General features: G+C 42.0%; 1 pseudogene; it reads left to right on the top strand.

The window, feature by feature from the left end:
* Positions 1-107: 107 nt before the first annotated feature.
* On the top strand, positions 108-16,765 carry LOC113096276 (FACT complex subunit SPT16-like; annotated as a pseudogene).
* Positions 16,766-20,390: the final 3,625 nt, after the last annotated feature.

Raw genomic sequence — 20,390 nt, 5'->3', positions numbered from 1 at the left:
GTTTGAGCAGTAATTGTATGATTAAGCGTTATATATATGTTCAATAAAATAAATAAATAGATGTTAAATAGATGTAAAAAAGAGGGAGGAGCTAACGATCAGTCGCGCGCACGCGTGTTTTAACGTCTTTTATGCACATCATCAGCGCAACTGAGACCCCGTTTAAACTCAACCGACACATTTTAAAGAAGAAGTACCGTCTTTTTAAATAGACATAGTTGAGATCGCATTTATTCCGGTCTTTTCGCGTGTTGTTAGTGTGTGGTCCAGAAACAGTGAGAGTGAGAGTGAGAGTGTGTCCGCTCTGCGCTGCTGTACTTCAGCGTGTGTGTGTGTATGAGTGTGTGTGTGTGTGTTTGTTGATGTGATATTATGGCGGTGAATCTGGATAAAGACGCGTTTTACCGCCGCATCAAGCGACTCTACGGGAACTGGAAGGTACGGGAGGCTCATGAACACCGTTAATCATCTCACGGATCACATTCACACACAACGACAGCCGTGTGATGCTGAATCCTCTCTCTTAACACACACACTCTCGGGCCTCGGGTCCGTGTGAGTGTGATATAGACCGCCCGTTGGGGTCTCCGTCTCTCGGTCCGGTGATGTGTTTCTCTCTGTAACGGAATCGCGGAGGTCTGCGCGCGTTTTCGTATCGTTTTAATGCTGTTAGCGCACCGGCTAATGTGTTAGCCTGTTAGCGTGGACCGTGCTTCACGACATTTCCGCTCTGTTGTAAAGCGCGTCGGTAACGCTGACGTCCAAATAAAGCCGCGTTTCCTCCAGGTTTTGATAAATATTTATCAGATAAACGCTTTACTCGGGCGCAGAAGTCCAGTCTGATGTAGCTTTAGCTGTAAGCTATCTCCCATTGAGAAGAAAAAAAAAATAAGTTATGTAGATATTTATTTTTTAAATATTATGTTTTTTTCTAATTTAAATTATACCACTATAATATATTTATAATGTTTTTTTTTTTCAATAATTTTTGGATTCTCTGTATTTTATTATTATACAATATTTGTCTATATTATATAATTATACTACTTTTTTATACAATAATTGAATATTACTGACTTACACGTTCGTTATAAGCGATTATTTTTGTTTATTATCATAATATAAAATTGCACAATTATAATATATAACACCTAAAAATGTATTCCATATGTATACATGTAATATTCCATATTATTTGTTATTTATATTGTCTTTTATTATTATTTGATATTATACAGATATCTCAATCTAACGATCTCTTCAGAGAAGTGTGTGACGTGACGAGGTATAATTCTGCATCATGACCCTGTGTTTTCCCGCCACAGAAAGGTGAAGATGAGTTCGGGAAAGTGGACGCCATCGTGGTTTCTGTCGGAGTCGATGAGGAGATCGTCTACGCCAAATCTACAGCCCTTCAGGTGCACCCCAACACTGTTTATGAGTTATTAACACCATCAGAGCGCTGCTTACATGTGTGTTTATGCTCCGTCCACAGACGTGGCTGTTCGGCTACGAGCTCACCGACACCATCATGGTCTTCTGCGAGACCAAGATCATTTTTCTGGCCAGTAAGAAGAAGGTAGAGTTCCTGAAGCAGGTGGCCGTCACCAAAGGAAACGAGAACGCCAACGGGGTTCCTCCGATCACGCTGCTCGTCCGAGAAAAGGTACCGCACGCTCCACACTTCTGACGCTTTCACACAGCGCCGGGGTTAACGTCTGACTGTGTGACAGAGCGAGAGCAACAAGGTGAACTTCGAGAAGATGATCGAGGCCATCCGAGGAAGTAAAGAGGGGAAGACGGTGGGCGTGTTCATGAAGGACAAGTTCCCCGGAGAGTACATGAAGAGCTGGAGCGACATGATGACGGCCGAGGGTCTGGAGAAGGTCTGTTCTCTGACGGTCACTCACAGAGCGTACTGAAGGGTGACACGGGCTGAGTGTGTGTGTGTGTGTGTGTGTGTGTGTGTGTGTGTCAGGTGGACGTCAGCACGGTGGTGGCCTACACGATGGCGGTGAAGGAGGATGGAGAGCTGGCGCTCATGAAGAAGGCGGCCGCCATCACCAGCGACGTCTTCACCAAGTTCTTCAAGGAGCGAGTGATGGAGATCGTGGACGCAGACGAGGTTCGTTCACACACAGAGACGTGACGCATGATCTTCAGAAATCAGAATAATATGATGATTAACTGCTCAAGAAACATTTCTGATTATTATCAGTGTTGAACACAGTTGTGCTGCACAATATTTCTGTGGAAACTGATACGTTTTATTTTTCTTTATTCACAGCTGGATAGAGAGTTCAAAAGAACAGAATTTATTTGAAACAGAAATCTACTTTAACATGTCTTTACTGTCACTTCTGATCATTTTAATGCATCACTGATAAATAAAAGCAGCAGTTTCTTTACAAAATTATCTAACATATATATAAAAGCAAGTCTTCATTATTTTAGGATTTCTTGTGATCAAACTTCAGAAGTGATAATTCAACACATGGAAATATTTTAGTTTCATTGAGATGCTATTGTAGTTTTTAATATTGTAATATTATATATTTTTTTTAGTTTAAGATAAAGTAATTTTGTCGTGTTTTTGTCAAAATTTGTATTATATTCATATGATTTTTATTGATTTTTGACTGGTTATTTTAGTAAGTTCTTTAACATTTTTAAAGGTTTATTTCAAGTAACAAGTGTTTTTCCGTCCAGGCTCGTGGTGTCAGAGCATTGCAAGATGTCATTCATAAACGAATATATTGCTTCATAAACCAGTTACAATGTATCTATTGATTGAAAGACGTCTTAAGTGTTTTGAGTGTTATTTCATGCCGGTTTTCTTCAGTGCTGCAGTGGAGATCCGGAGCAGTCTGAGCTAACCTCTGTGTTTCTGCTCATCAGAAAGTGAAGCACAGTCGTCTGGCCGAGTCGGTGGAGAAGGCCATCGAGGACAGGAAGTTTCTGGGCGGTGTGGACCCATCGACGGTGGAGATGTGCTACCCTCCCATCATTCAGAGCGGCGGCAGCTACAGCCTGAAGTTCAGTGTGGTCAGGTGAGTGCAGAAACTCACACATCCTCTGTAGCAGAAGCTCAGACACTAAACCTGTCCCCTCTCTCTCCAGCGATAAGAACCACATGCACTTCGGAGCCATTACCTGCGCCATGGGCATCCGCTACAAGTCCTACTGCTCCAACCTGGTGCGCACGCTCATGGTGGACCCCCCACAGGACATGCAGGACAACTACAACTTCCTGCTGCAGGTGGAGGAGGAGCTGCTGAAGGAGATGAAGCACGGTGAGTCCACAGAGACAGTGTGTGAGAGAGAGACAGAGAGAGAGAGAGAGTGTGTGTGTGTGTGAGAGAGAGAGAGTGTGAGTGAGAGTAAGAGTGAGTGTGTGTCTGTGTGAGAGTGAGTGAGTGTGTGTGTGTGTGTGAGTGAGCGTGTGTCTGAGCGTCTGTCTGTGGGAGTGAACGTGTGTCTGTGAGTGTGAGCGTGTGTCTGTGTGTACAGGAGTGAAGCTGTGTGACATCTATAACAGTGTACTTGGAGTGAGCGTGTGTCTGTCTGAGCGTGTGTCTGTGGGAGTGAGCGTGTGTCTGTGTGAGCGTGTGTCTGAGTGAGCGTGTGAGCGTGTGTCTGTGGGAGTGAGCGTGTGTCTGTATGAGCGTGTGTCTGTGGGAGTGAGCGTGTGTCTGTGTGAGCGTGTGTCTGAGTGAGCGTGTGAGCGTGTGTCTGTGGGAGTGAGCGTGTGTCTGTATGAGCGTGTGTCTAAGTGAGCGTGTGTCTGTGGGAGTGAGCGTGTGTCTCTGTGAGCGTGGGAGTGAGCGTGTGTCTGTGTGAGCGAGGGAGTGAGCGTGTGTCTCTGTGAGCGTGGGAGTGAGCGTGTGTCTGTGTGAGCGTGGGAGTGAGCGTGTGTCTGTGTGAGCGTGGGAGTGTGTGTCTGTGGGAGTGGGAGTGAGCGTGTGTCTGTGGGAGTGGGAGTGAGTGTGTGTCTGTGGGAGTGGGAGTGAGTGTGTGTCTGTGGGAGTGAGCGAATGTGGGAGTGAGCGTGTGTCTCTGTGAGTGTGGGAGTGTGTGTCTGTGAGTGTGGGAGTGAGCGTGTGTCTGAGTGAGCGTGTGAGCGTGTGTCTGTGGGAGTGAGCGTGTGTCTGTATGAGCGTGTGTCTGTGTGAGCGTGTGTCTGTGTGAGCGTGTGTCTGTATGAGCGTGTGTCTGTGTGAGCGTGTGTCTGTGTGAGCGTGTGTCTGTGTGAGCGTGTGTCTGTGTGAGCGTGTGTCTGTGTGAGCGTGTGTCTGTGTGAGCGTGTGTCTGTGTGAGCGTGCGTCTCTGTGAGCGTGGGAGTGAGCGTGCGTCTCTGTGAGCGTGGGAGTGAGCGTGTGTCTCTGTGAGCGTGGGAGTGAGCGTGTGTCTGTGTGAGCGTGTGAGTGTGTGTCTGTGAGTGTGGGAGTGAGCGTGTGTCTGTGGGAGTGAGCGTGTGTCTGTGGGAGTGGGAGTGAGCGTGTGTCTGTGGGAGTGAGCGAGTGTGGGAGTGAGCGTGTGTCTCTGTGAGTGTGGGAGTGAGCGTGTGTCTGGGAGTGTGGGAGTGAGCGTGTGTCTGGGAGTGTGGGAGTGAGCGTGTGTCAGTGTGAGTGTGGGAGTGAGCGTGTGTCTGTGTGAGCGAGGGAGTGAGCGTGTGTCTGTGTGAGTGTGGGAGTGAGCGTGTGTCTGTGTGAGCGTGGGAGTGAGCGTGTGAGCGTGTGTCTGAGCGTGTGTCTGTGTGAGCGTGGGAGTGAGCGTGTGTCTCTGTGAGTGTGGGAGTGAGCGTGTGTCTGAGTGAGCATATGTCTGTGTGAGCGTGTGTCTGTGGGAGTGAGCGTGTGTCTGTGGGAGTGAGCGTGTGTCTGTGTGTCTGTGGGAGTGAGCGTGTGAGCGTGTGTCTGTGAGTGTGGGAGTGAGCGTGTGTCTGTGGGAGTGAGTGAGCGTGTGTCTGTGTGTACAGGAGTGAAGCTGTGTGACATCTATAATGGTGTACTGGGAGTGTGGGAGTGAGCGTGTGTCTGTGTGAGTGTAGGAGTGAGCGTGTGTATGTCTGTGTGAGCATGTGGGAGTGAGCGTGTGTCTGTGAGTGTGGGAGTGAACGTGTGTCTGTGAGTGTGAGCGTGTGTCTGTGTGTACAGGAGTGAAGCTGTGTGACATCTATAATGGTGTACTGGGAGTGTGGGAGTGAGCGTGTGTCTGAGTGAGCATATGTCTGTGTGAGCGTGGGAGTTAGTGTGTGTCTGTGTGAGCGTGTGTCTGTGTGAGCATGTGTCTGTGTGAGCGTGGGAGCGTGTGTCTGTGTAAGTGTGGGAGTGAGCGTGTGTATGTGGGAGTGAGCGTGTTTGTGTGAGCGTGTGTCTGAGTAAGCGTGGGAGCGTGTGTCTGTGTAAGTGTGGGAGTGAGCGTGTGTATGTGGGAGTGAGCGTGTGTGTGTGAGCGTGTGTCTGAGTAAGCGTGTGTCTGTGTGAGCGTGTGTCTGAGTAAGCGTGGGAGCGTGTGTCTGTGTAAGTGTGGGAGTGAGCGTGTGTATGTGGGAGTGAGCGTGTGTGTGTGAGCGTGTGTCTGAGTAAGCGTGTGTCTGTGTGAGCGTGTGTCTGAGTAAGCGTGTGTCTGTGTGAGCGTGTGTCTGAGTGAGCGTGTGTCTGTGTGAGTGGGAGTGAGCGTGTGAGCGTGTGTCTGTGTGTACAGGAGTGAAGCTGTGTGACATCTATAATGGTGTACTGGGAGTGTGGGAGTGAGCGTGTGTCTGTGTGAGTGTAGGAGTGAGCGTGTGTATGTCTGTGTGAGCATGTGGGAGTGAGCGTGTGTATGTCTGTGTGAGAGTGAGTGTGTCCGTGTCTGTGTGAGAGTGGGTGCGAAGGAATGAAGCACAGTGAGCAGACGAAACCGAGAGACAGAGTGTATGTGTGTGAGTGTGACTGTGAGTGTGACAGTCTGTGTGACTGTGAGAGAGTGTGTGCATGTTGAGGATCAGTGTTTAATTATCTCTCTGTGTGTACAGGAGTGAAGCTGTGTGATGTCTATAACAGCGTACTGGAGTTCGTCAAGAAAGAGAAACCAGATCTGGTCAGCAAACTGACAAAAAACCTCGGGTTTGTGTCTGGAACGCTTCACACTCAGATAATCGATGTGAAGTGTGTAAAATGATCTGTGTGTGACAAGTGTGTGTGTGTGTGTGTGTGTGCTGCAGGTTCGCTATGGGCATTGAGTTCAGAGAAGGATCGCTCGTACTGAACGCCAAAAACCAGTTCAAACTCAAGAGAGGTGAGTGTGTGAATATAAACCAGGGGCCGATCTACAGGATTTAGCATTACTGCATTCAAAGATTAACTCTATTATTTGCTCCTGTATTTAAATTGTTAATTTACCTTAAAATGAAGATTCATGAGACTGTTTGAAAAGTATATCAGTTTAACTCCCTTCAGTCTGAGACATGCAGCGTGTGTGTGATTCAGTCCCAGGCTTCGCTCTGGTAGTGATCTCACTGGAGTGTGTGTGTGTGTGCAGGGATGGTGTTCAGCATCAGTCTGGGATTCGCTGACATGATCAACAAAGAGGGGAAGAAAGAGGAGCAGAAGAAGTACGCGCTCTTCCTCGGAGACAGCATACAGATCAATGAGGTGTGTGACGGCTGAGCGGCCCGCTGTGAGTCCATCTGTCAAACACTTTTCAGTAATGCTGTGTGTCCGTGATCGCAGGAGGATCCAGCCACCATCCTCACACCCGTCAAGAAGAAGATCAAAAACGTTGGCATTTTCCTGAAGGTAACCTCAGTCCATCTCCTGCCTGTTCATGAACCTGCTCCAAAATCACTCTCCAAACACATCTGTATGAAACACATCATCCGTTAGGGTTCCACTACAAGTATTAGTTGAATGCAACTTTGGGATATTGCATTAAAAAATGCTGGATGAAGAAACCAAGATGTTTGTAATACTTTAATGTGCATAAAAAAAAATCACTTGCTCCAAAGCAGATACAAAAAGAACAAAAAATAACAAATACATATTGTTTTTAATAAAATGAAAATAAGAATTCATAATATAAAAAAAGCTTTGCATTCTTTCAGTGACGTTATTGTAGTAGTATGCAGAAAAAAAGTTATTTTTATTGCTTATAAAAGTCAACTGTTCTCTTGACCAAATGCAATGTAAACGGTAATTTATTTGCTATTATTTTACATTAATTCCGATTTTTCACAACTTTAGATGAAAAAAGTGGAAAAAACCATGTTTGTGTGTGTTTTGTAGAACGACGATGAAGAGGACGAGGAGGAAGAGGATGATAACGCGGAGGAGCTGCTGGGGAAAGGAGCGCGCAGCGCCGCCCTGCTGGCCGACAGAACCAGGGTAACTGCATCCTTCCTCTTCACTAATGCCCATAGTTCACCCGTTTCATTGGTGCGTTCTCATGCGCTCTCATCCCATTGGTCAGAACGAGATGACGGCCGAGGAGAAGAGGCGGGCCCATCAGAAGGAGCTGGCCAATCAGGTGAACGAGGAGGCCAAGCGGCGCCTGACGGAGCAGAAGGGAGGAACACAGACACAGAAGTACGTGTGTTCGCTCCTCACTCGGCTCAAGCTGAGGCGCTAGTTTGATCTAACGCTCTTCTGCTTCCTCCTCAGAGCACGGAAGTCAAACGTGTCGTATAAGAACGTCTCGCAGATGCCCCGCGAGAAGGACATCCGAGACATGAAGATCTTCATCGATAAGAAGTACGAGACGGTGGTCATGCCTGTGTTCGGCATCGCCACGCCGTTCCACATCGCCACCATCAAGGTAAAGCACCACACGTCCCTCACAGTGAGCGCGCTCCACTCCTCGCTCTGAGACCCTGACCTGTGTTTGCAGAACATCAGTATGTCTGTGGAAGGAGACTACACCTACCTGAGGATAAACTTCTTCGTGCCGGGCAGCTCGCTGGGACGCCACGACGGAAACATCTTCCCCAACCCAGAGGCCACGTTTGTCAAAGAGATGTAAGACTTGAGATGCATGCTCTTCAGTCTTTGATCAGTGTGTCGTAAATAAACTGCAGTGAGCACACGCCAGAGTAAGACTGATGTCCCTAAAGTGTGTTCTAATGTACATTTTGGGATATTGCATAAAAAAATAACTGGACTTAAATGTGGAGATGTACTTTAAATCTTATAATTTACATAAACTAAAACATGTTCAGTTAAAATAGATGCTAAAATAGATTTTTTTGGTTTATATAAAAAAACATTTTTTAGCAGCGTGCCAAGTGAAATTTAGTTTGAATAAAAATGTATATAAAATATTACTGTTTTAATGTATAAAAAAATCTAAAAAATATTTTTGTTCTGTTTAAAAACGGATCTAATGTAAAAATATATAGAATGATATATTAAACATTAAAAAAGTGATTTCTCATTTTTAAACTACTGATATGTATTCATAATTTTTAATAATTCTATAAGTCTTTATATTTTAACAACAAATTGTAGAAACATACTGTTATTATAAGTTGACATGAAAACAGTTTAAATGATTTTTGCAACACATTTTTTCAGAGTTTAATAATAATTATTTAAATAACAAAATAATAGCATTTATTTTCAGTTATTTAGAAATAGTTCTGTTACCAAAAGTGAAATAAAAGCTTTTAAAATTGCCAAATGTGCAATTTAAATGATTTTCACAACTCAGTTTGAGTGTTGATTATGAAATCATTTTGATTTAAGGAAATTATTATAAAACAACTATTGTTTAGTTTTTTTTGTTTTAGTGCATTCTGAGCTCATTGTGGTGCATCACTTATTTTATATCTATATATATACAGTATTGTTCAAAATAATAGCAGTACAATGTGACTAACCAGAATAATAAAGGTTTTTCGTATATTTTTTTATTGCTACGTGGCAAACAAGTTACCAGTAGGTTCAGTAGATTCTCAGAAAACAAATGAGACCTAGCATTCATGATATGCACGCTCTTAAGGCTGTGCAATTGGGCAATTAGTTGAATTAGTTGAAAGGGGTGTGTTCAAAAAAATAGCAGTGTGGCATTCAATCACTGAGGTCATCAATTTTGTGAAGAAACAGGTGTGAATCAGGTGGCCCCTATTTAAGGATGAAGCCAACACTTGTTGAACATGCATTTGAAAGCTGAGGAAAATGGGTCGTTCAAGACATTGTTCAGAAGAACAGCGTACTTTGATTAAAAAGTTGATTAGAGAGGGGAAAACCTATAAAGAGGTGCAAAAAATGATAGGCTGTTCAGCTAAAATGATCTCCAATGCCTTAAAATGGAGAGCAAAACCAGAGAGACGTGGAAGAAAACGGAAGACAACCATCAAAATGGATAGAAGAATAACCAGAATGGCAAAGGCTCAGCCAATGATCACCTCCAGGAAGATCAAAGACAGTCTGGAGTTACCTGTAAGTACTGTGACAGTTAGAAGACGTCTGTGTGAAGCTAATCTATTTTCAAGAATCCCCCGCAAAGTCCCTCTGTTAAAAAAAAGGCATGTGCAGAAGAGGTTACAATTTGCCAAAGAACACATCAACTGGCCTAAAGAGAAATGGAGGAACATTTTGTGGACTGATGAGAGTAAAATTGTTCTTTTTGGGTCCAAGGGTCACAGGCAGTTTGTGAGACGACCCCAAACTCTGAATTCAAGCCACAGTACACAGTGAAGACAGTGAAGCATGGAGGTGCAAGCATCATGATATGGGCATGTTTCTCCTACTATGGTGTTGGGCCTATTTATCGCATACCAGGGATCATGGATCAGTTTGCATATGTTAAAATACTTGAAGAGGTCATGTTGCCCTATGCTGAAGAGGACATGCCCTTGAAATGGTTGTTTCAACAAGACAATGACCCAAAACACACTAGTAAACGGGCAAAGTCTTGGTTCCAAACCAACAAAATTAATGTTATGGAGTGGCCAGCCCAATCTCCAGACCTTAATCCAATTGAGAACTTGTGGGGTGATATCAAAAATGCTGTTTCTGAAGCAAAACCAAGAAATATGAATGAATTGTGGAATGTTGTTAAAGAATCATGGAGTGGAATAACAGCTGAGAGGTGCCACAAGTTGGTTGACTCCATGCCACACAGATGTCAAGCAGTTTTAAAAAACTGTGGTCATACAACTAAATATTAGTTTAGTGATTCACAGGATTGCTAAATCCCAGAAAAAAAATGTTTGTACAAAATAGTTTTGAGTTTGTACAGTCAAAGGTAGACACTGCTATTTTTTTGAACACACCCCTTTCAACTAATTGCCCAATCGCACAGCCTTAAGAGCGTGCATATCATGAATGCTGGGTCTCATTTGTTTTCTGAGAATCTACTGAACCTACTGGTAACTTGTTTGCCACGTAGCAATAAAAAATATACTAAAAACCTTGATTATTCTGGTTAGTCACATTGTACTGCTATTATTTTGAACAATACTGTATATATATTTTTTTTTTATGAAGTGAGACCAGATTTAGTTTTATATTTAGAGATAAGCTTAAATTATTTTCTATTTCAGTTATTTTCTACTTTTCAACATAAATACAACTGCTAGCTGGCGTGATGCTAAATTATAAACACAAACATTAACTAAGCAAAGGCATTGAAGTGAATGTTTTCCCGTCCAAATGAATTAGCATCAGATGTTTGAGACACATTATCAGCTTGTTTCACACTAAAGGACTGCTGTGTCTCTTTCAGAGCTGTGCTTCTTTTGAGCAATACTAAATCCTTTGTGACATGCTAACACTGTTGTTTTCAGCACGTACCGCGCGTCCAACCTGAAGTCTCCCGGAGATCACTCCGTTCCCTCCACAAACCTGCAGAACGCCTTCCGCATCATCAAGGAGGTGCAGAAGCGCTACAAGACCCGCGAGGCGGAGGAGAAGGAGAAGGAGGGCATCGTGAAGCAGGACTCGCTCGTCATCAACCTCAACCGCAGCAACCCCAAACTCAAAGACCTTTACATCCGGCCCAACATCGCTCAGAAGAGGATGCAGGGCTCGCTGGAGGCGCACACCAACGGTGAGAGAAGCTGTTTTCATTAAATCATCTGTTTTCTGTGTGAATCTGTGATGCACAGCTGTATTTTCAGCTTCATTCCTCCAGTCTTCAGCATCACATGATCTTTTGACTTGTGTGAATGTTAATCAAACGACCTGACCTTATCTCTCTCTCCAGGTTTCCGTTTCACATCGGTGCGCGGCGATAAAGTCGACATCCTGTACAACAACATCAAACATGCTATTTTCCAGCCGTGCGACGGAGAGATGATCATCGTGCTGCACTTCCATCTGAAGGTGTGCGACGAGCTGTAGACATGTCTCCTGTTCCCCGCAGAACACCGACTGACTTTACCTGTCTCTGTCTGTCGCAGAACGCCATCATGTTCGGTAAGAAGCGCCACACAGACGTGCAGTTCTACACAGAGGTGGGCGAGATCACCACAGACCTGGGCAAACACCAGCACATGCACGACCGAGACGACCTCTACGCCGAACAGATGGAGCGAGAGATGCGACACAAGCTCAAATCTGCCTTCAAGAACTTCATCGAGAAGGTGGAGTCGCTCACCAAAGAGGAGCTGGAGTTCGAGGTTCCCTTCAGAGATCTCGGGTGAGTGGATTCATTACTCAGCATCTCATTAACTGCTTCAATCATACGTGAATGTTCCCAAATAAGACTTCAGTCAAAACAGTGGCTCTCAATTATTCACTATTCATGCAGGAATTTAATTGTCAAATTTTGTTTTACAAGTCATGATTCAGCAAAAATGTTTGTGCTTAAATTTATGGAAAATGTAGAAACAACTGAAATGCACAAACATCTAATATTGTGTGATGCCTTATAAACACGAGATTTTATACATGGGTACTGAAGGCAGATGCATGATTTTTTATACAAGTGAACAGTTCATAATAGGAATTCAAAACGTTTTTGTGAGTAAACAGTGTTTTTTGGGTGAAGTGCAGAAGTTTTGAGAGCAAACACAATTTCAAAAAGTTTCTCGGAGAAACAAGCGTTGCAATTGAATGCAAAGTATATTGACAACACACGTTTCTCTTGGAAATAAGTGTTGGTAAGCGATTGTAAAGTTTCTCAGGAAAATGTTTTGAGAGTTCTTGTGGAAATGTGAAAGTTGTGCAAGAGAACGCAATCTCGCACTGAAAGTTTCGCGAGGAAATTTCTCAGGGGAAGTTTTGAGTATACGCAAAGATTGTGGGGAAATCTAAAAGCAAGGCAATATAACGCAAAGTTTCTGGGAAACAAAACTATTAAAGTGAACAATATTTTTCAAGTAAACGCAAAATGTTTATTGCAACTTATGTTTACTCTAAATACAAACATCAAAAATTTTAGCGATTGCAACTTTTATTTGGTAAACGAGAAACTTTTGAGAACAAATTTCGCAAAGTGAATGCGAAGTTTCTGAGGGAGTTCGGTTTAGCAAACAGATGCTTAGTTTATCGGGAATGTAGAAGTTTTGCAAGCGATCACAACTTTTCTTAAAGAAACGCTTAACTTTTGACACTGTGAATGTTTCGCAAGTGAAAGCCGAAGTGAAAGTGTTCTTGGAAAAACACTAAACTTTTGAGAACACATTTCGCAAAGTGAATGCGAAGTTTCTCCGAAAATCTGGTCTAGCGAACAAATGCTAAGTTTATCGGAAATACTTGGAGAAATGCAGAACTTTTGAAACTGTTAATGTTTTGCAAGTGAAAGCAAATTTTATTGTGGAGAAAGTTTAAGGGTTATTAAGAAAAGAATTGCAAAAAAAACAAAACTCATACAATGTAGTTTTATGCTAAATGCTAACGAGTGTGGTTGCGTAATTTACTGATTCATCATGTCTGTGCCATTACTAGTGAATGAGACCCAATAGTTGGTCTGGTTTGAGCGCTCTGTAAACCGTAGTTTCTTGATCATGTGACGTCACTGGTGTGTTCAGGTTCCAGGGCGCCCCCTACAGGAGCACCTGTCTGCTGCAGCCCACGTCCAGCGCTCTCAGTAACGTCACGGAGTGGGTGAGTGTCTCGACGACTTCATGAATGATACCGCACCACAAACACCCGTCTTTACGCCCCGCTTCTCCCGCACAGCCTCCGTTCGTGGTGACGCTGGACGAGGTGGAGCTGGTTCATTTCGAGCGAGTCCAGTTCCACCTGGAAGAACTTCGACGTGGTCATCGTTTATAAAGACTACAACAAGAAGGTGACGATGATCAACGCCGTGCCCGTCAACTCTCTGGACCCCATCAAAGAGTGGCTGAAGTAAGGCTCTCGTGTGTCGCCCGTGTCGCTCTGGTCTGAGTCGTGTGCAGTGTGTGTGAACGTGTTGTGTCTGTGCAGCTCCTGTGATATCAAATACACGGAGGGCGTCCAGTCTCTGAACTGGACCAAGATCATGAAGACCATTGTGGACGACCCCGAGGGCTTCTTCGAGCAGGGCGGCTGGTCCTTCCTCGATCCCGAGAGTGAGGTAACAGATCTGACCTGGGATACTAGTCTAGTTTTAACTCCTATTAATTAACCGATTTTTGCAAATTTAGAATGATTAAATTCGATTCACAATTAAATTTGATTCGATTATAACGATTCGATTCTGCATTCTTTAAGTGCATTCACAGGATTATTTAAATGTTTCCCCTAAATTATTTGAATTCTTAGTCAGGGGCAAATTACAGTAGCATTTATGGTTAGAGAACCATAGGTTAAAAAAACAAAAACAAAACTTTTGTCCATTGTTAAATGGTAGTTTAAAACCCATTTTAAAATCAGACATTGCATTACCATGTAAACGGTACATCAGTATCATGTTACAAAATTTTCATTCATGAATTATAAATATATGTTTGGAATCGTGCACTATAAAGTCAATGTTCAAAAATGTGAGTGACAGTTCAGGAGTTAATGATGCGACATGGCATGACATACGTAAAAATGTATGTAAGCCAAGATAAATAAAAAAAAAGAGCTTTAAGGTATAAGTTAACATTTTGTCACACCAGGGGTGTAGCCATCATTTCAGAAGTGACAGAACTGTCAAATACAATAATTTTATGCATGTAGCCCTGTTTTTCTACAGTCAATGATGTAGCCTATATATTATCATTATTATTTATGTATTTTTTTTTTTTACAAGGAATTATCTTCTTTTTTTATTACTTTTAATTCGCTGTAAGAAATCGAATACACTGCTGGACAATAATCAATCATTTGTAATCGATATATTTTTTCTAATTATATACTAGGCTACATTTAATTAGCAATTATTTTAATTTTCTGCACAGAATAAGGTAGAAATACACTTTTATGTACTGTAATAACTGATATGTCAATTGGCACTGCATCATTCATTAATTTTTTTTTTTTTTTTTTCCAGCAGTTTATTCTGCTTTTATTCAGTTTAGCTGCAGCAGATATAGCCTATGAGAGCGAGATCGCTTCTCTTTCAGTGTGAAAGCGTCTTCATCTCATTTTCACAAAATAAAATGCTATAGTAGGATAGCTATTTAACTTTTCCTCTCCATCAGCGAATGATTCTGAGAGAAAACGCGCCAGATGTCTGTTTGCTAATGAAACAAACGCTACTTTCATGCATCTGATTATCAGATAAATCCTGCGCTCTTATTTCAAGGTCGTTGTTAATGCTGTGGTTAATTTTAAAAGTTTCCTTCGTATATTCGGTTCATCCGCATTGTTTAAACACATTTATCGTTCAATGGATCTGTGCGTATGATTTAGACACTTACATTCCTGCTCCGTCCATGCAATAAATACAGCTGTCGACGGCTCCGGTAACTCCGTTGGTAAAATGCAGAGAGCCATTGACAAACTACAGAAAAGTAAAACTACTTCACGTTAGCATTACTGGCCACGAGTCCTATAGATCACACGTCAGCTGCGTCAGAGACGAACGGAGCGCGAGCGCAATCCTGTGACAGTCTCAGGCGGTAAACTGTGTAGTAATTTAATGTGTATACATTTTGAAAGCATTGAATCGCTATAGAGATCGTGATTCATTCGATTCTTAGCATTTTGAATCGATTACTGTCCGAGATCGGCGATTCACGATTCAAAAATCATGTTTCAAGATCGATGCATATGAATCGACAGGGTTTGTGATCGATGCATCGAGAAAACGAGTGAATCGTTACACCCCTTTTATATATATATTTTAAATTTTATGTGCTTAATTTAGTATTTATTTCTTTGTATATCAACTTTAAATGAGTGTTGAAACTAGGCAATATTTGTATGTTTATATCGGGGTACTATATTTATATTTTTTGATTTTAATTTTAAAGTAGTTTTTTTATTTTATAATATTTTAATGTCTGTTTTTTTTATGAAAATGCTAAATGTTACTTTGGCAACTAGCTTAAACTTAAAAAGAAAAAATAAGTGTTAATGTTGACTTTGTTTCAATTTAAATTGAAAAAATTAAAAAATTAAGAACTTTATTTTGAAATGTATTTAGCTGTTTGAAAACAATAAAAATCCTTAATAATAAATAACAATTATGATTATCATTTAAACATTTTATTATTATTTAATATTTAGATGCATAAAAATGTATTAAAGTAACTTATTTTATTTCAAGTTACATTTTAGTTTTTTTGCGTTTCTTTCTGGAGAGCGAGCAGATTGCATGGGTTTAATCTAGTCCTCATATCTGGACCCGATCAGGATTATTGGGATGTTAAGCTGGTGTTTGTGTGTCTCAGGGAAGCGGCGGAGAGGAAGACTCTGAGTCAGAGATGGAGGACGAGACGTTTAACCCCTCGGCTGATGAGGAGGAGGAGGAAGAGGAGGACAGTGATGAAGATTACTCCTCAGAGACAGAGGACTCGGGTAAGCAGCGTCTGTGATTGAGATTTTAGTTTCTCTGAGAAGATGTGCAGGTGTTGATGTCTGATCTCTGATCACAGATTACAGCGCGTCTCTGGGCAGCGAGGAGGAGAGCGGCAAAGACTGGGACGAACTGGAGGAGGAGGCCAGGAAAGGTGAGACATGGCTTTTAACTGCATTACAACAATAACTTCAGCAGTGCAATGATTGCTCTTTTATTTCCTGGTCAGCTGATCGTGAGAGTCAGTATGAGGATACGGAGGAGACCTCAAACAGGAAGAGGAAAGGCCGTTCGTCGGCTCCGCCCCCCAGCAGCAAGAAGAAGAGAAGACATTAGAGAACACACACACACACACACACACACACACACACACACACACACACACTGCCAAATCAGTCTCCCACAGTCCTCTCTGACAGCCCCACAGACACACACACACACACACACAGTGTGTAGTGTGTAGAATAGTGTTTTTCATCTCAGCGGATGGACGGAGTCCTCACTCGTCTGCGTTTGCTTTGGATTCCCTGTGTTTGGTTGAATGGCCTCTCTCAGGTGTGTGTGTGTGTGTGTGTGTGTTTTATGAGCGTTACGTGACACTCATTACTCCACTCTTCCGGCTCGTCTTGTCTCTCACGCTGCTCCTGTTCGTTTATGAATAGACACACACATTTGACTGCGACGCGTTTTACGTTAGTACTTAATGATTCACTTTGTGTTTTTCTAATACGAGGGGATATGGACACACACACACACACACACACATTGTAAACATAAACACACTTTGTTCCATTTAGTTATTTTTTGCTCATTCTGGATTGGTAGTCTTGTATTGTTCAGTCAAAAATGCTTTTGTTTTCTTTTTCCTTTTTTTGTTTTTTAAATAAAAGTAAAGTGAAATGTAAAACTTGTTTGCTTCTTATTTTAGCTCTGTTTTCAGCAGCGTGTGACGTGAACGATGGTCTTTGTGTTTGACTGGATGTGGAGATTAACACCTGCTCTTCTGTAACGAGGAGACACACTTATTTTTGGTCCACTATAATTCATGTTCAAATCCTGTTTGGTTTCTTCTATTCTCCACGGCTTCCAAACCTGAGCGATTGGTTTTAGTTTAGCATTTTGAATTGGATGTTACTTTTAGATTTTTCTGTTTTCATTTTATTTGAGTTTGTTTTATTTTTACGAATACATTTTTTTTTTGTCAGTGTACTTTTTAGTATTTGAATTGTAAATGAGAAATGGAAACTATCTGAAATGAAAAAGTAAACATTAACTGAAATAAATAGACTTTTCCAAGTAATATTTTTTTGTAATGGTTGTATTTACATTTTTATATATTTCGGAGCACATAAAATGACATTGTTTTAGGTGGTCCAAATGTTTATTTTAAATTATAAACGTATTTGTACTTGTAGACTAAGACAGGGTTTTATACATGTACATTTACTTTCACAAAGGAATTTTTTTTTTAAAGACATAAAACATTTACTGTAGCCATTGACTTCCATAAAATGTAAAAAAACAAAAAATACAGTTTAGAGACCAATATTCTTTAACATATCCTCTTTGGTGTTCAACAGCTGAAAGAAGCTCATGTATGTTTGGAACAGCATGAGGGTGAGTAAAAGATGACAATGTTTATCTGGTTGAACTGTCCCTTGAAGGTCTGTTCACTTTGGTGCATTGGTTTGAACCTGACATGGAAACTTCTTGAGGAATGTCTGTTGATTTCTGTGCTGATATACTGTATGTTTGTGTATGTGACTGTTTCAGATGCAGCTCTCAACATTCAAATCCACATTCAAACCAGCTCTGTCTGCATGACTGCGTATAGTATACCCACAGCAGTGGCAGCTGAGGTCGATCACCTCCGTCAGTTACGCTTAAACAAGTTAAATTATGAGTTAAGAAACTAACTGTCCAAGCACAGTGTAACTTACATGTGGAGGATCTGATGAGCACATCTTTACATTTAAAAACCAAACAAAAAACAATGTCTTGAATTGTTGGGTTTTTGAACTACTATAAATGTATCCCTTTTTTAACATTGCATGAACACTTAAACTGGTCCAATTTGAGAAGTGAAAGAAAGATTAAATGCTTTTTAACTGCTAGCTGGTCAGACTAATTCTTTAGACCGTCTGACCACATGATGGCACAATTGGATGTTTTTTTTTTTGTGCTGTTGCGCTGCTTTTATAAGCACCTTATTTTCCATATTCTTGAGGTTTCAGCAAAGCATCTCTGTGCACTAAACCTCTGCATTTCATTCCCAAGTGGTTATAACTTAAATAATGTCTCCAGCGAGCTGAGGACCAACTCCATCATCATTTCTCTGAAAAAGCACTTTGCAAATGACCAGGATGAGTGATCATTAAAGACAGACACTGGTGTGCCATGGGATTCACTACATTTACATTGATGGTTTATTCAAAGCAACTTACAAATTAGCAAAACACAAACATTTACTTAATATCATTATTTCTTTTTTCATTCACTTTTTGGGGGGTTTGTTAAAATAACCTGTACTTTTACACCAGAACAATACCAAAAAAGTGAAGTTGGTGTAGGTTGGTTTACATATTTTTTTTGGTGTGAACATATATTTAAATGCATGGTTATTAACTGACTTTGTTAAATCTTTATTTACTTTTGGGGGGTTTATATATTCAGATATATTGTAATTTTACACATTTATATATATATATATATATATATATATATATATATATATATATTGTCACGGGAGGAGCACAAGACAGACACAGTGGGCGTGGCGTCAGGCCTCGGAGAGGCTTTTATTAACAGAAATCATAAAACAAAGGGAATAAAAGTGGCCAAAGGGGGAAAGTGTCCAAAATAACAGGGGATCTGGTGTCCTCGTTGTGCTGCGGGATTTGTGTAGGTCGGGCAGTGTTCATCAAGGAAGGGTCCAGGCAAGGGGCGGAGTCCGGCGGCCGCACGCGCTCCCCTCCTAGGTCCGGGGCGCGAGGGGCGGCGGCTTCTCCTAGCGGCCGCGTCTCTCTCATTGGCCGCGGCGCTGGTAGGGGATGGACGGCCCGGCATCCTGGCCCGTCGGCCGTGTATACGGGTGCGGTTCTCCTCCGGATCGCGGGTCCGGCAGCTCACGTCTTGGTGGCGCGGGAGTCCCTCAACGCACCCTTCCTGGACCCACGAGGACACCAGTGTGCATGCACGGGGAAGAGACCGGTCTCATGAGGAGAGGCGCGTTGGGCTTTTAAACAGCGGCGGTAATGAGGCTCCACTTCCTTCAGGTGTGCCCCATCACACGCCGCCAGCCCTGACTCGTCCAGCGCCCCTCCTCTCACACACCCACTCCAGTCGGGAGCCTGGTGAAGGGCGGCGATTTAGGACGGGGTGCCGGTGATAATCAGGGAGGAGGCAGCTGACTCGTCACAATATATATATATATATATATATATATATATATATAAAAAATCTAGATTTTTTTTTTTGTCTTAACAGATTTCAGCTGAAGGTGGCGTTTGTTCATCCAGGTCGAGATATCAGCCTGTTCTTCTGACATGTGAGCTGACAGGAGGTTGTGAGGATGAGAAGATCGATAGAGCTGCATCTTGTTTGTCTCTCACACAGTAAGGTTGTGTAAAACCAGAAGAGAAGCAGGCTGTGCACCGAACCCTGAGGCACACCGCCTGGAAGAAGTCATTATTTGGAACACATTACATGGAAGTCCATGGAGTTTTTTACCTTCTGATCTTTTTGGTAGGTAATATGCATTGACCTATAATCAATCTAATTTAACTGGAGTCAGAAGGGTTGGTTGGTAGTAATAGCAGTATGTTTGTTGGTTAATATGAAATAGCTGACACAATTCTGACATCTCAGAATTTTAATATCTTTTGCAAAGTATGTAAATGGCATTTACCCATTACTTGTTTTTGTTTTTTTTAAGTTAACTACTCAAGGAAGCATTTTGTAATAAAGTTTGTAATAAAGTTTTTAATCAATGATGACGTCATCGAGACGGCTGTCTACCACTACCACTAAATCTTTAAAGATTCAGTTAATTTCAACACAGTTTAAAATGGCAACAATATAGCTGTATATTATGCACAATGTAGACATTTAACTAATTACGTTTCTTGTATGTTCAGCTCTGATGCACATGACGTTTTCACAGACTCGTATGTTTTACTTTATGCCAAAACCTATGAAATGGGCAGCTACGCAGACACACTGCCGGCAGAATTACATTGACCTGGCCACCATTGATGACCAGACGGATCGGGGTGAGATGATGAGTCATACAGCAGGTTTATAATGGAGACGTGTGGACCGGACTGGAAGTAAATTTCCTTCTTTGTGCTACACTGGTGAGTATTGTACACATCTCACTGCTTTATTGACCTAAAAGTGCAAAACTCGTATTAAACCGCTGTCTTGTTGATATATAGAAGTATCATTTATATCATCAAAGATTGAATTTGATTTCTCTGAAATACAATAAAATGGAGGTAAATCAAGTCAAAATGTGAATGACCCTATGGTGA

The sequence above is a fragment of the Carassius auratus genome, unplaced genomic scaffold (assembly GCF_003368295.1).
Source record: "Carassius auratus strain Wakin unplaced genomic scaffold, ASM336829v1 scaf_tig00215906, whole genome shotgun sequence".
Classification (NCBI taxonomy): domain Eukaryota; kingdom Metazoa; phylum Chordata; class Actinopteri; order Cypriniformes; family Cyprinidae; genus Carassius; species Carassius auratus.
The sequence above is the reverse complement of the archived record's forward strand: the minus strand, read 5'-3'. Positions and strand labels throughout refer to the sequence as shown.